Source organism: Nyctereutes procyonoides, unplaced genomic scaffold (assembly GCF_905146905.1).
Source record: "Nyctereutes procyonoides isolate TBG_1078 unplaced genomic scaffold, NYPRO_anot_genome, whole genome shotgun sequence".
Lineage (NCBI taxonomy): Eukaryota > Metazoa > Chordata > Mammalia > Carnivora > Canidae > Nyctereutes > Nyctereutes procyonoides.
This window is the reverse complement of record NW_026575048.1, coordinates 12,163,724-12,177,829: the sequence shown is the minus strand read 5'-3', so window position 1 is coordinate 12,177,829 and position 14,106 is coordinate 12,163,724. Positions and strand designations below refer to the sequence as shown.

The window sequence follows — 14,106 nt, the reverse complement described above, 5'->3', positions numbered from 1 at the left end:
ACAGGGAGTAAGATTGACATGGGCCTGGTCCAGAAAATGCACACAGGATGTTGAATTGTAGTAGGTGAATATAGACAGAACCGGAAGTTACTCTCTTTGTAGTATCTGAGGGGGAAAAATATGTAGAAAATGTGTGAGGTAAATAAAATTGCAGAGGGGATGTTTATACACAATTATTTACCAACTTGGGTGTGTTTTGTTTCATTTTCACCATATATGTTTTTTATGTAAAAGCATAATTATTCATTGAACTTCCTTGAACCTTTCCTTCGCTGGTCTGGACAAATTGGGAACTGTTCACAACTGCTCCTTCAGTGGTTTTATATAATTTGGGCAGGCTTTTGGGGTACTGCTGTGTCTTAAGACGTTGAAGAAGGTTGTATCTCTAGGCCCTTGCTTCTTACATTTCCCCTGCCTTGCCAGTGGTTAAATGCTATTTATTTATTTTTTTAAACTACAGTTCAGAGATCATCAGCTAAAGTCATCCATTCCAGCATTGGACAACTATTTACTGAATATCTACTTTGTGCCATGCATAGTTCTAGGCTCTAGGGATTAGCTACACCAGTAAGGGGAAAATGTGATAATAATGGAATAATAATAATAATAAATCAGAGAAAGGTAATAAAGTGTTATTTATTACCTTCTAGTATATTAGCGGGTCAAAAAAAGCAATGGAAAAAAATAGAGCAAAGTGTAAAGGGAATACATTTTGATCTATGCTGGATACATTTTAAAGGTAAGGCTAGAAGGATTTGCAGAAGGATTGCATGTGGGGCGTGAAATAAGAGAGGAGGTTAGGATGACTCAATATTTTGTCCTAAGAGACTGGATGGATGGAATTGTCATTAGCTGAGATGAGAAAGACTTGGGGGTGGGTGAGCAGCATGGGGAGAGGGGACGAGGAGTTCACTTTGGGGCTGTGATAAATTTGAGGTAGGTGTCCAAGTGGAGATTTTGAGTAGGCTGTGGTTATGGCAAGTAAGGGAGAAGTCAAAGCTGGAAATATGGATTTGAGACCCATCAAATAGAGATGATACTTAAAACCATGAAACTGGATGAGGTCACTAAAGGCGTGACTCCCGATAGAGAAGAAAGAGCTGAAGGCCTGAGTTCCAGGAAATGCCAAGGTGAAGAGTTTGGGAAGAAAGTCAGGGAACCAGATAAAGAGAATAAGAAGGAGCAGATGTTAACTAGGAGACTGTGATCTAGGGGTCCAGGAAATAAGACTTTTTGGAATGGACAATGACTCAATTGTGTCACAATTGATGAAGTAAAGTAAAGATGAAGGTTGAGAACTGACCATTGGATTTTGCCTCTTGGAAGTCATGGGTGTGGTCCACTATGGCCCCACCCACCCAGCATGCCTCCTGGGCATGCTTTGTGCCCCCTTCGTGACATACTTCTACACGGGGCAGGGACACAATCTGTTCAAATTGCCAGGCCCCCACAAAATAGCTTACCTCTGCAATCCTGTAGTCATCCTCATTAATTTAGTTAGGCAACACTAGTGAGCACCGCTTGCATACCAGGACCTATCTAGATGAAAATAAGTGTGTTAAAGTCAACCACACAGTCTTCTTCCCCTAGATATCTTACCGTCTAGGGAGGAAAACACGGTGTCTGGGCTTTGTTATAACCCTAGGAAGTGATTGAGGTAGGATAAAATTATGGAAGTTCATAGAACGAGAAATTTCCCCTGGGGGTCAAGGTTGAGTCCATGGCTGACTTGAATGTGGTCTTGAAGGATGAACAGCATTTGGAAAGGAGAAGGCGGAGTGAAGAAAGAGCTATTTCAGACAGAGGGAACTACCCGAGCAAGGGTGTGCAGTGAGACAGCTGGAAAGGAGACAGTGGGCTGACCGGTAGGAAATGGGAAGGAGAGACCGAAGTGGGAGACCGGGCCTGGAATTTTGGCCAGGACATGATGAAGAGAGTCTTAGAAATTAGTGGCTGGGCTTTATGTCTTGGTCAATGGGGAAATCATTAAAGGCTTTTCAGCCACGGAGTGGTGCGGGGATCTCTCCGCTGCTTCAGGAAGAGCCATCTGGCTGCGTGTGCAGAACCGTCCAGAAGAAAGGAAGGGAAGAAGGACCTAAATTAGGGCAGCGGCAGTGGGAGGCAGGAGGAGGGGTGATGTGAAACACAGAAGAGGCAGGATCCGCAGGACATAGCACTCCAGAATGCAGGGTGCTGGGCGTGGAGCAGGGGCTCTGGGCCCTCCCTGAAAACCACAGGAACCTTTTGAAGTGCAGTGGCCTGGGCGGTCACTGGTCACTCATACTTGTCATTTCCACCCCCATCCTCATTGGGACTGTGTGTGCTTGAGCTTCACCTCATTAATGACATAAAGCTTGCTTATTTTTGGAACTCTGTGATTAACACAGTTTCTGCATTTAAGAAACAAAGGAGCTTTGCATTCCAGGACTCTACGCCTGCACTTTAAGGAGGTAATTTTGGAGATGTGAGAGATGAGTGCTGGCAAGGGCCCATCCAGGCCACCTCCAGCCTTCAGTCTTTGATTTTCTGTCGCGTCTGGTCTGATCAGATGCACACGGCATTTCCTGAATTGTTGGGCAAAGCAGTTCTCCGAGCCTGGGAAGGGCAATGCACGGGGCCACCCCGGCTGCAGTGCCATAGGAAATGCCAAGTGACCCAGATGGGGCCCAGGCAGCCTGCCTGCTGGTTTTCCCCATAAACCCAGCCCCAGGAGCACGGCCTTTGTACAAAGGACAGAAGCCCTCCCGCTGCTCTGCGATTCTCCCAGCATCAGCTCGAGGGGGCTCAGATGAGCAGGTAATGGCACCCAGGGGGAGCATCACTGATTTCGGTGAGGTTAGAACCCCAGGCTGTGGGGGAAGGGGCTGGCCTGCAGCCAGCGCCAGCATCCCAATTCATGTGGCAGCGTAGGGGGAAGAGCCTTTGTGGCAAGGCTGGCTTCCTCCTGAATCTGCCCATAAAAGGATAAAAGTGCTGCTATCTGGTCGGCATTGGGTAGGATTGCTGATGATAAATTTTTTGAAAGTGTGGATTTTTCCCCCCTGTATGCAAGGCGGTGGGGGGGGGGGTAGAGAAAGAGAGAGAGAAAGAGAGGGAGAGAGATTGCTTTCACACAATTTCCAGCCTGTATGTGCTAACAGATGGATTCAGACTCATCTTTTATCTAGTGTTACAGAAGATAAAACTGAAACTGGATGATACGCTGCCTCTTCAATTTACAAGAGGAAAAAAAACTAAAAAGCTTTTTAAGGGAAGCCCTTATGGTCGAAAAGAATGGTCCAAAATATTGTCTGGCTTTACTCAAAAGGCAAAGTACAGCAGGACCATTTAAAAGTGACTTTTTTTCTCCCTCCCCCTCCCTGACTTCTCCAAAATCTATGATCTCTGTGTCAGAAGTAGGCCAAGCTTTAAGGCTATCATGAATTATATATCAAGAGACATCATTACCCAAGAGTCTTGAACAAATGCCCCATGGTTTAAATTTTACAGACATTTTCCCCCCCTCAGTGGCAGCAATTTCTGTCTCTGCCTTCTTCCTGAGATGGAAAAGGAAAGTGTTTTTACAAAATGCACGAGATGTTATGCTAATAAAGGTGATTGTGCAGTGATTGGAAACTGCTCTGTTCTCTTCGGAAGGCAGCTTTTGTCCCGCACACATTGGCCCTGCATCCAGGTACTCAGGCGGGCAGCCTGCTCCGGCTTTGTCTTGTCTGATTCCAGCAAGAATCAGACACCCACAGAGCCGGGGCTGACAGAGGGGAAACCCAGGAACTGGGCATTTCAGCACCCACCCTTTATCATCCGACTATCAGATATGCTTCACCCACCTGTGTATTCTCTAAGATTCAAGAAGGGCTTTATGAAAATAATCCTTCTATCTGAAATGGAAGGTATCACCTGGGTAAATAGGAAAGGCAAGTGTTTGGTGTTTGCTTTTTTGCCCCCGTATAGCTCCCGAAGGGATTAAATTTTAGCCCAGAACACAGGCGCTGAGGACGTGATGCAAGCCCTGGGCACAGGACTGATAGGACATCCAGACAAGAATGCCTGTGGCTGTAGGAAATGGTCTTCTCTGCTCCACACCCCATAATGTCCCTCCCAATTCATTTTTCGGGGGGAGGGGGGCCAGCGGGTAGTGTGTCTTTTACATTGCTGAGCTCTCCTTTATACAGCCCAAGAGAAGCTATTCCTTATATAGGCTTCTCATCTTTTTTTAATCTTTAATAATCCTTTTTTTAAATATTTTATTTATTTATACATGAGACACCCAGAGAGAGAGAGGCAGAGACACAGGCAGAGGGAGAAGCAGTCTCCCTTCAGGGAGCCGGATGCGGGACTCGATCCCAGGACCCTGGGTCATGACCTGAGCTGAAGGCAGATGCTCAATCGCTGAGCCACTCAGGTGTCCCTTTAATAATCCTTTTATTAAATATCTCCTTTTATTATGCTTTGGGATATGGTGGGCACACCGTGTTTTTAGCATTTTAGAGATGAAAGCTGGCGTGGAGATGTTACTACAGTCACTGTTAACTAGAGCAGTGAAGTATATGCATATCTCCACACACACACGCATGCGGGGTATAGAAAACAAACCTGATGGTATCACCCAGCCACTGCCAAATAACGAAAGGTGAACTCTGTGATCCAGGTCCCATTTGGAGAGTAGATTCCTTCATGAGGTTTTGCCAGTGCTCTGTCTTCTGGCTCAACCCCTGCCTCAGATTTTGCCCAGGCTTCCCGCCCATTGCACCCCATCATTTTCAGCCATGCCCAACCTCGTGGAGTTCCTTACTTCCTGAGCCTCATCACTTCTGTCTGTACATACTGTCTCACAGTGACCTGAGCCTGAGCACCCTTCCTTCCCACGTTCCTCATGTCCATGGCTAAGTCCCGAGTGGATTCCAGACTCAGGGCAGGCCCTCCTGTGAAGCCTTAATCTCCCAGATTCCCACTGTGTGGGCTAGGCCTCCATTCCTGGTCCTTCCACATCAGCCCACGCTTCCCATCGCAGCAACTGCCACACTGTATTTTCTTTTCTTTTCTTTTTTTTTAAAGATTTTATTTATTTGAGACTCAGAGAGAGAGAGAGAGAGACAGAGACACAGGCAGAGGGAGAAGCAGGCTCCATGTAGGGAACCCGATGTGGGACTCGATCCCGGGTGTCCAGGATCACACCCCGGGCTGCAGGCGGCGCTAAACTGCTGTGCCACCAGGGCTGCCCCACACTGTATTTTCATTGTCACTTCACGTATGTATCTTTTCCGGGAGCTGAGGAGCCACTAGCACACATGAGTGAGGCATCACACTTGGCCCTCAGAATCTTCATCTCCAGAGTGGAAGAAGTTCTGGAAGGTAGCCGTAGGCTGCATGGGAGGGCTTGGTGGGATTCTTTGTCCCTATCACTGTTCCTCTACATGCACCCCAAACAAGGAGTTGGCCCACCAGGCCGGGCTTGGTGACTATCCTGTGTCCCATTCCTGTGTGTGATTGCTTTCAGACCCCAAGATGAGGGTCACCACTACCGTCCCATTTATCACCTCCACTGACCCAGACCTTTGGTATGTGCCCAGCTGACACAGTTTAGAAGGTTGGTCTCCAGAATCTGTGATGTCTGGCCTGGCACTGAGTCAACAAAGTCACTGGGGGAGAAGTAGGCCGTTAGGATCGAAGGAATACAGGGTTCAGACAGTCCTGCATGAGAATCCCACTTCAAGGGCAGCCCAGATAGCTCAGTGGTTTAGCGCCACCTCTAGCCCAGGGCCTGATCCTGGAGACCTGGGATCGAGTCCCACCCATGTCAGGCTCCTTGCATGGAGCTTGCTTCTCGCTCTGCCTGTGTCTCTGCCTCTCTCTCTCTCTCTCTCTCTCTCTCTCTGTGTGTGTCTCTCATGAATAAATAAATAAAATCTTAAAAAAAAAAGATCTGCTAAAAAGAATCCCACTTCTTTCATTAATGGGTGATCCGTGTGATCACTAAAGGCTCTGAGCCTTCGTATCTGTCTCAGTAAAATGAGGGCGAGTGCTGTATGAAGCTATTTTTTAGTAACGAGATTATTTTATAAAGTATTTGGTACATAAAGGATATTCAAAAATATTGAGCATTAGTAGTATGAAAAAGTCCAGTTTCCAATCCAATGAATCAGATGATTAAAAATATACCAAAATGATTCTTATCATTGCTGAAGAAGTAAGGCCTCATATTGTTGCTTTAGGGATTACAACTTTAAAGTAAAAAAAAAAAAAAAAGGAAAGAATCTGTTGAAGGCATAAGCATCATAATAATAATAATAATAATAATAATAATAATAAACAACCACTAGCTTGTCTGGGCTCTTATTTCTCTTAGGTGGGGTTGCCTTATGTCCATTGCGGGCCTAATGAGACCCGTGTTGCCAGGGTGTGGATGTGAGACATGAACGAGAGATGAGGGGTGGAAAGGGCCGTGCTCAGCCAAGGGCAGAGCTGGTTCTCAGTAAGTGGTTTTGAAATTTCTTTCCCTGAAGCTGTTCTCCCATCTGTGAATTGTGTCTGGATTGTAACCAGCGTGTTCCTCAGCTCCAAGCAGCCTCAGAGTTCAGTGCAGAGATCTGAACAAGAGCAGTTTCTGGGCACTTGGGGAAAAAATAAAATAAAATAAAATAAGGCTTCTGAATGAAAGTCAGGATGAAATGGCAGCGGGCCTGGGGTGGCCCACCTCGTCCCTGGACCCCGGGCTCCTGGGCCACAAGGCCCAGGGGGACGCCGGACAGTTGCCCAGGTGGCCTCCAGCTCTGGCATCCTGTGAGTCTAATTTATAGTTGAGTGAGTTGTCATTCACAGACCAGGAAGGGCCAAATTACCCTCATTATTCTGCTCGCAGCTCTGGTGCCTGGGAAGCCACTGGGTCCTGCCACAACTAGAATTAGCTCGAAACCCTTGGGCTTTTAATTAAAGGGCTCTGTGAGTCGGATGGTTTGTGGTCAGATGCAGATCATCGGGGAGGCACGGAGGGAGGTCCTCTGTCCTGCCACCAAGGCCCTGAGAGATCGGCCGCCTGTCTCAGGCCTGGGACAGGGAGTCAGGGGACTTCCAGGAGGGGCTCGTGGCTAAGCGTTGGTCCCCAAGGCCTGGGGACAGCTGACGTCCCGCCCCGGCTGCTTGGGTTGCGGCCGCTGTAGGCCTGGAGTAGTTCTTCCCCAACGCTCTTTCCGCCTCGGGTGGCCTGTGCTAAATGCATTTGCCATCCCACGTGGTACAAAGAATAAAAGGATTGTCTTAAAAAAGTGGTTTCTGAAGGTGGGGAAGGCAAGGCTGCCTGTTGTGTGTTTTTAACAATTGCCTCCCCAGAGGAGGCCTGAAAACCTCACCTTTCAAGATGTTTCAACTCCTATTAGGAAGCGACTTTAATCAAGTTGCTCTTCTGACCGCTGCTGCTGCTGCTGCTGCTGCTCCTGCGATTGCCAGACTGGTGATTATTTGTCTAACCGGAGTCTCCAGGGCTGGAACTGGACACCATTTCCCTCCCAGAGGAGGTGAAATTGTATAAGTTACATTCTCCCACCTGGCATCACCTTGCGGAGGGGGGGCGGTTGTGCACACTGGAGTGTGAGCTTTCTGGAAAGAGCACATCCTGGTTTCAGAGCCATGTGCTTTTCCCACAAACCATGAGTGAGCATGTACTGTGTGCCTGGCACCATGTCTTGTCCTTGTCTTCTCTCGCTGTGGCCTGCATCGCAATGTTGCGTACCCATCGGCTGTCTAGGGTTCCTGCAGACTGACCCAGGTCCCCTTAATTTTTCTCCCGGATGCCACTGTGTTTAGGGAACTTGAATGGGCCACTGTGTTTGGATATCTAACGTCGGGGCTTTTCAACTTCAGCACTACTGACATTTTGGGCAAATTAAGTCATTATTGTGGGAGACTCTCCGATTGCTTTGTGGGATGTTTAGCGGCATCCCAGGCTTCTACACTGGATGCCGGTAGCACGACACACACTCCAGTTGTGACAGCCAAATACGTCCACAGACTTCACATTTACCAAGATACCCTTATGTCCCTTGTCTTTGTGTACATAGTTATACGTAAGGATTTTGTTGCTCTCCTTTTATAGCTAATGTAATTAAGGGCCAGGAAGGGAAGACTTGCCTATCAGTGAGTCTGGGAAAGAGCTAAAGTTGTAATTTAAGCCTCCTGTCATCCCAACCCAGCGTCCTTCTTATGGATCCATTTAATAGTGTGCTGGTAAATGTTTAATAACTGATTCTCCAGGAAAAACAAACCTGATTAGGAGTGGTTGCCAATTTCATGGTTCAAGTATTCATTCCCATCATGGCTGGTTTCTTCTCAAAAGACATCCCTGAACCAGAAGTTGGGAGAAGACAGATATAATTGGCTCTGGTTGGCTGGTGCCTTCTGGCTTCAGGATGCCACTGGGCCCTTGCTTTCTTTTAGGCCATGTGCTTCCACCCCATTCCCACTTCCCCATCAGTAGATATACTGGGAGATGCCATGGGGAAGCAATAGCCTGGTGAAGGGCTTCGATCACCTCTTTGGTACAGTACAGAACAATTAGAGTAAAAATTTCTCCCTCTCCTAGTAAATCACCATTTGGTTTCACAATCTTTTCACCTAAGGGGCTGCAGGAGCAGGACAACTGTGGTCTTAGAGCAGAAACCTCATGGAGCTCATCAGTAGGAGCTCCTGGATAGAATCAAGTCCTGAGCAGGGTCTAAGGGCTGTTGGTCAGCATCAGTCATATTGAGTGCGAGGTACCCGGAGGCACAAGGTAGTGATGACCACAGGGTTATTGGACTTAACCATTCTGGAGGGTGGAAGTAGGATTTTAGCTGGAGTTTTAGGCCAGATATGAACTTTGACTTCCGTAAGCCTCAGTTTCTACACCTGTGAAAGGAGAACTAGCTTATGCCTGGAGCCTCAGGGGTGTGCTCACCCACTCAGTTGCTTGAAGGATTGGCTGGTTGTCGTAATAGTATAAGCTCATCAGGCCTAAGGACTTGGCTTTTTCACCTTGGCCATGGGTCAGTGCTGTATCTCCTTCTCTTTGGTCCAGCCTTAGACCGGGGGGAGCTGGACTGTGGGAAGAACCCTCAGCTGGTTATCAAAAGACCTGGGTTCTCATCCCAACTCTGGTACCACCTCATTACATAACCTTGGGAAGTAGTTCAGTGTGACTAGAATGTGGGTAGCCCCACGGGAAGGGTGGGAGCATGATGTGGCATTTGGATTTTATCCTGAAGCCTGTGGGAAGTGCTTGAAGAGAAGACACGTCATCGGAAGTGTGCTTTAGAAAGTTCTCTCTGCAGAGCACAGGGCCGGAGTCCAGGCAGGATGAAACCAGATAGGGGGTGGTTCAACAGTCCAGTCAAAAAGTGATGAAGCAACCCACAAGCATGAAGGCTGAGTGGCATAGACGGAAAATGTTACAAGAGTTCAGAGAAAGGAGAGATCAGAAGAGTATCTGAGAAGACTTCCTGGAGGAGGTGAGGCCTTAGATTAGAAGGATGAGGCTGCTGATTTAGAAGGATGGAGATGTATGGAGGTATAAGTCTAAGGCTGCAGAACAGGGCAAGAAAACATGAAACTGCAGTAAATCACATTGGGCTTAAACTGAGAATTTATGCAAAGGACTTGTTGACGGAGCAACTTGAATGCTAGGCTTCGGAAAGTGGATTCTGTTCGAAGGGGGTGGGCGTCACAGGGAAAGTGCATTTTCTTGTGGTCAGCTTCCAAGGAGCTTGGATTGCAGGCATTCTCCTGTCTGTTGGTCTCACTTGCTGTTTTGCCTCAGTGAGATATGGGGTGCCTGGGACCCTGATGAGGGGGTGCACCCACTGCAGGGGAAGGCACAGTCCCTCTGAGTCCTGAGGATGAACGCCACGCTGAATGCTGACATATGACTCCTGATTCGCCTTGCAGCAGGGGCCCAGGAAGGGAGCAGCTGTGTGCTGTTGTGTGAGTGCAGTCCCCAGTATTTGTCTGCCTAGGCCAGGGTGACCACTGTCCCCCGAGATAAGCCGCCTCCCAGCTGTCACAGGTATGTCCTCAATCATTCATCCTGGTGTTGACTCTGAGTCTCTACCCCTGCTAAGGAGGATGGAAATGCCCCGTTTTCTCACGTGCCAGTTTCAAGAAAATGTGTCTGTCCCTGTCCACAAGGCGAAGGAAGGCCGGCCAGCCTTGCAGCACCCAAGGTAAATGAGATTTGGGCTTCTGGTGAAATGTCAGGAAGCTGCGTTTGCTGGGAAGTGGCACGAGCTAGGGAACATAAGCTCTGAGGCTCATGTGAGTAAACAGGCTCAGAAGGGAAATGATACTCCACGTTACACTGTCTCCAAATGGTAGGACAAGGACAGAAAGCAGACACCTTCTAGACCTCGGCGTATCCCTGTTGGGTTTGGATCGGGCCATTCTACAGGAGGGGATCCATTTGCATGGCATTCTAGCAGAGGCCTGCCTAGTGAGAAGCTCACTTTCACGTATGGCAGTGCATATCCTAGGTTAGGCTCTTAGTCCATTGATGGGATCCATTGATGGGCTTTCCCAAGTTCCAAGGACCTCTTCATTATGCAGGTGGCAGTGAATGACTTGCCCAGTGCCTCTGAGATTTGGGGTCAAAGCAGAGACTGGAGCCCAGTCCACCAGCTTCTCAACCCTCTGGTCCCATGGCATAGGTGCCGTCTCTATTAAAACACCCAATATAAGCTGCCTAAAAAGTGCCCCCCGTTGTTGTAGGCCAGGGGCTGGTGGGAAGCTCACAGGTGGTTTGTGACACTCGGATGGCGTTGGCCGTGGGAGACTCGTGTGGCTTTGGGAGCATGAGTGCTGCAGATGTTGGCACAGAATGCTAGAGCACGCCACAGTCTTGGACAGCAAATGACTCCAGCCGGATTGGCTTTCACATTGGGCTCAGTGCAATCTGGCCATGGCACCATTTCTTAGTTTCCTCCTCCTGGGCAGCCCTGGCCTTGAACTTCATAGCAGTCATTTGAGATGAGAGTCACTACTCTCATCGTGTAGGTCAGCTTTGCCCACTGATTTAGGAGCAGTTATATTTGCTAAAGTTCACATAGGGGCCAAGTGCAGCATTGGTCACTTTTAATGTTGGGAAACCCTAACAACCCTGAAATGGATGGGGTGGGGGTGCGGTAAGGTGCAAAGAAGTTCTAGTTCACAACTGATGGACTCAAGACCCTGGGCTCTTGCCACAGCTCCATCCTCCCACTAACACTTACAAAAGTGTTTGATGTACTAGCTCACTGTCAGAATCACGGGAAGCGCCAGTGCGGGTAAAGTCCTTCACAGCTTGACACCTGTCTCTTTTCCTACCGTCTCCGCTCCCTCTTCCATTCTTCCCCAGCCACACTGAGCCTTCAAGGAAGCCAAAGTTTACAAATCCAGCCATCAATACTCGCCACTTGTGCGGGACCTTGGGCTAGTTAACAATAGCTATAACTACCCTATAAAGATAAGTAAGACATGCCCCTCCTCTTAACCAACTCCCTGTCCAGTGGCAGAAAGAAAACATGAGCATAAAGTCCCTTTGATACTTTAGAAGAGGAAGCTCATTTGATCTTCAAAGTGGCCCAGAGAGGCTGCTGGTGTATATTGCTGCAAGATCTGCGTTTAATAGACTTTCCATCTGAAGATCAGAGATAAGAAGTGACTAAGCAAAGGTCACACAGCCCAGCCACGGCCAAGTTGGGAGCAGACCTAGGTTTCCTTGACCTCTGTAAAGCGTTCCTGCTACTTCAAGGCATCCTCCCGGCTTGTGTTCCTGGTGACGGCCGGGCACGGCCTCTACAGGCTGGAATGTTTGTCTCCGTCTTACTGCTCCCTGCCTGTGGAGACAAGGCAGATGTCAGCTGCTGATGCCTCAGACCTGCTATGTTGTGCCTCTTTCCCTCCGGAAAAGCAACAATCCTATGGGTGCAGCCCAGGAAAGGAGGAGGGGAGATGAACGTTCCCCTGTTGTCTGGGATTTATTTTTTATTTTTATTTTTTAAGGATTTTATTTATTGATTTGCGAGAGACACAGAGGCAGAGGCAGAGACACAGGCAGAGGGAGAAGCAGGCTGCATGCGGGGACCCTGATGCGGGACTCGATCTCAGGACCCTGGGATCACGACCTGAGCCAAAGGCAGACGCCCATCCACTGAGCCACCCAGGTGCCCCTGTTGTGTGGGATTTAATTATACTGATGCTCAGGGTTGTCAGGGAGAAGACGCTGGCTCCTTTGTTTCAAAACTGTCTCCCCACCCCCCTCACCACCACCCACCCCAGAGGAGGACCTCTGGTTGACCAACACTGTAAAATACCTTCTCAAAGAGGAGGGAGTCGCTGAGGGAGTGGAGTTCGGAGAGTGAGATGGGGACTTCTTGAAAAACTGGGCAGAGTTTTCATTTTTTAATATTTTATTTCAATTCAATTTGCCAACCCATAGTGTAACACCCAGGGCTCATCCCACCCAGTGCCCTCCTTCTGGGGAGTCCAGCCAGTTAAGCTGGTGTCCTCCTGCCATCCACATGGGGGCACTTACCTTATGGCATTTTGGGTGTGGCAGAGATGTCACGCAGGTGTTAAGCCACGACCCCAGGACATGGAACAGATGTGAGCTCCGTAGTAGAGGCCTGGGCCCCTGTCCTGTTCTGCAACTGCCTGCCCCTGGCTTTGGCCTTCGCGCCTTATGTCAAGAACTCCAGCTGTGAGCTGTAGCACGCAGTGTTAGACGTTGAACCTGGGCTCTGAGGTGTGGCCTGCCCCTGCTCACCGTCACCAGCCTCAGCTGCTCCCTCAGCCTCTTGGCATTGCTCTCCTGGTCATTATCTGCGTGATGAGGCTGGGGGAGTCTGGCCATGTCCAGGAGGGCCATGCGATGTGCCACACGGCCGCTGGCACATAGTGGGTGCATGGCACAGAGCAGTGCCATGCGTTTGTCCCCCCACCAACATCCGCTCTTTGACCCCTGACCGTCTGGGATTGCCTGAGCCCAGACACTCTGGGCCATCACCATCTGGACTCTGGGCTGTTCCCAAGTTGGGTTCCCAGCACAAGAGGCTACATGCCAAAATGCAGGAAACCAGAATCAGTCTGGAGAACTGTGTCCAGTCCTGGCTTTTCCCACCTACCTACCTGCTTGGCGGCATTAGATGAGTCCCTCCCCTTCTCTAGAACTCAGGGATCCCCTAAATGTCATTAACAATCATATTGATCCTAGTAATGATAATACTGATGGCAGGAGTGGGTTTACTGGTGCTCCCCCCCAAAAGTCTATGCCCTAACCCCCACAACCTGTGAATGTGACCTGATTCAGAAAGAAGGGTCTCACTTATTCATCAAACAGCACCACATGCAGAAGTTCCTACAAGAAGCAGGTAACAGGTGTTGCTGTGCGAGCTACTGTAGGATGAGGCCTGCGGCTGGTGCCTCCGAGAGCCCCTTCAGGTATGGGTAGACTTCCTGAGCCCAGTGAGCTTCTCTAGAACTGTCAGAAATCACTGGCCTACGAGTGCTGTGATGTTCCTTGATTAAACGAATGCCTGAAACAGCCTCTTCAGAGAACCCACTAGGGCCTGTTGTCTCTCATTAATGTTTCCCTTTACCTGCATTGATGTAGGAGTCTGATTCAAGGCTCAGTGCCTCATTTCGAAAGAGCAGCAGGTTCTTTTTCCTCTTGGCCTGATTCCTAAGCAGGCAGATTCTTAGGGAAAGAGTGAAATTTAAAAGCAGGCCGCAAGCGCTGCCTCCTTCCTCCTCGGGCCAGATCCCTGGCCAAAGGCTCCCGCTCGGCACCTCCCGGGGCAGGCTCAGTGCCTGCTGGCCATGGAGAAAGGCAGGCTTGTTGTGGCAATGCTGCCCCCGAGGAAGAGGCTCTTGTGCCCTGTCCCTGGACCTCAGTTTCTCCAGTGAGTCTGGGTGGCTGCTCCCACACTGGTTGTCCGTCCAGCTGCCTTAGGCTGCCCTGGAGAGGAGAGCCACTGAGCCCTCCCATTTGGGGCACTAGCTGGTTATCAGAACAGCTACACATTCAGGTTCTGGGTGGGAGACCACAAGGAACCCAACGGTCCTTTTAAAATAGATTGCTAAAACTCGTCACGCCTTGCTTCTTGA

The 14,106-nt window shown here is 49.2% G+C and overlaps 1 protein-coding gene across 4 annotated transcripts in view; it reads left to right on the top strand.

Moving 5' to 3' along the window:
• The window catches only part of CYRIA (CYFIP related Rac1 interactor A), a 100,057-nt gene that overhangs the window by 23,857 nt on the left and 62,094 nt on the right, over nt 1-14,106 (top strand). The window contains exon 1 of one of the 4 annotated variants that reach the window (XM_055327516.1): nt 2,595-2,796. The exons of 2 other annotated variants lie outside the window; for them this stretch is intronic. The gene's annotated coding sequence lies outside the window, so the exon portion shown is untranslated. Of the gene's footprint in view, nt 1-2,594; nt 2,797-10,127; nt 10,191-14,106 lie in introns of those variants that run through there. One more of the 4 variants, XM_055327515.1, reaches the window with a different exon arrangement.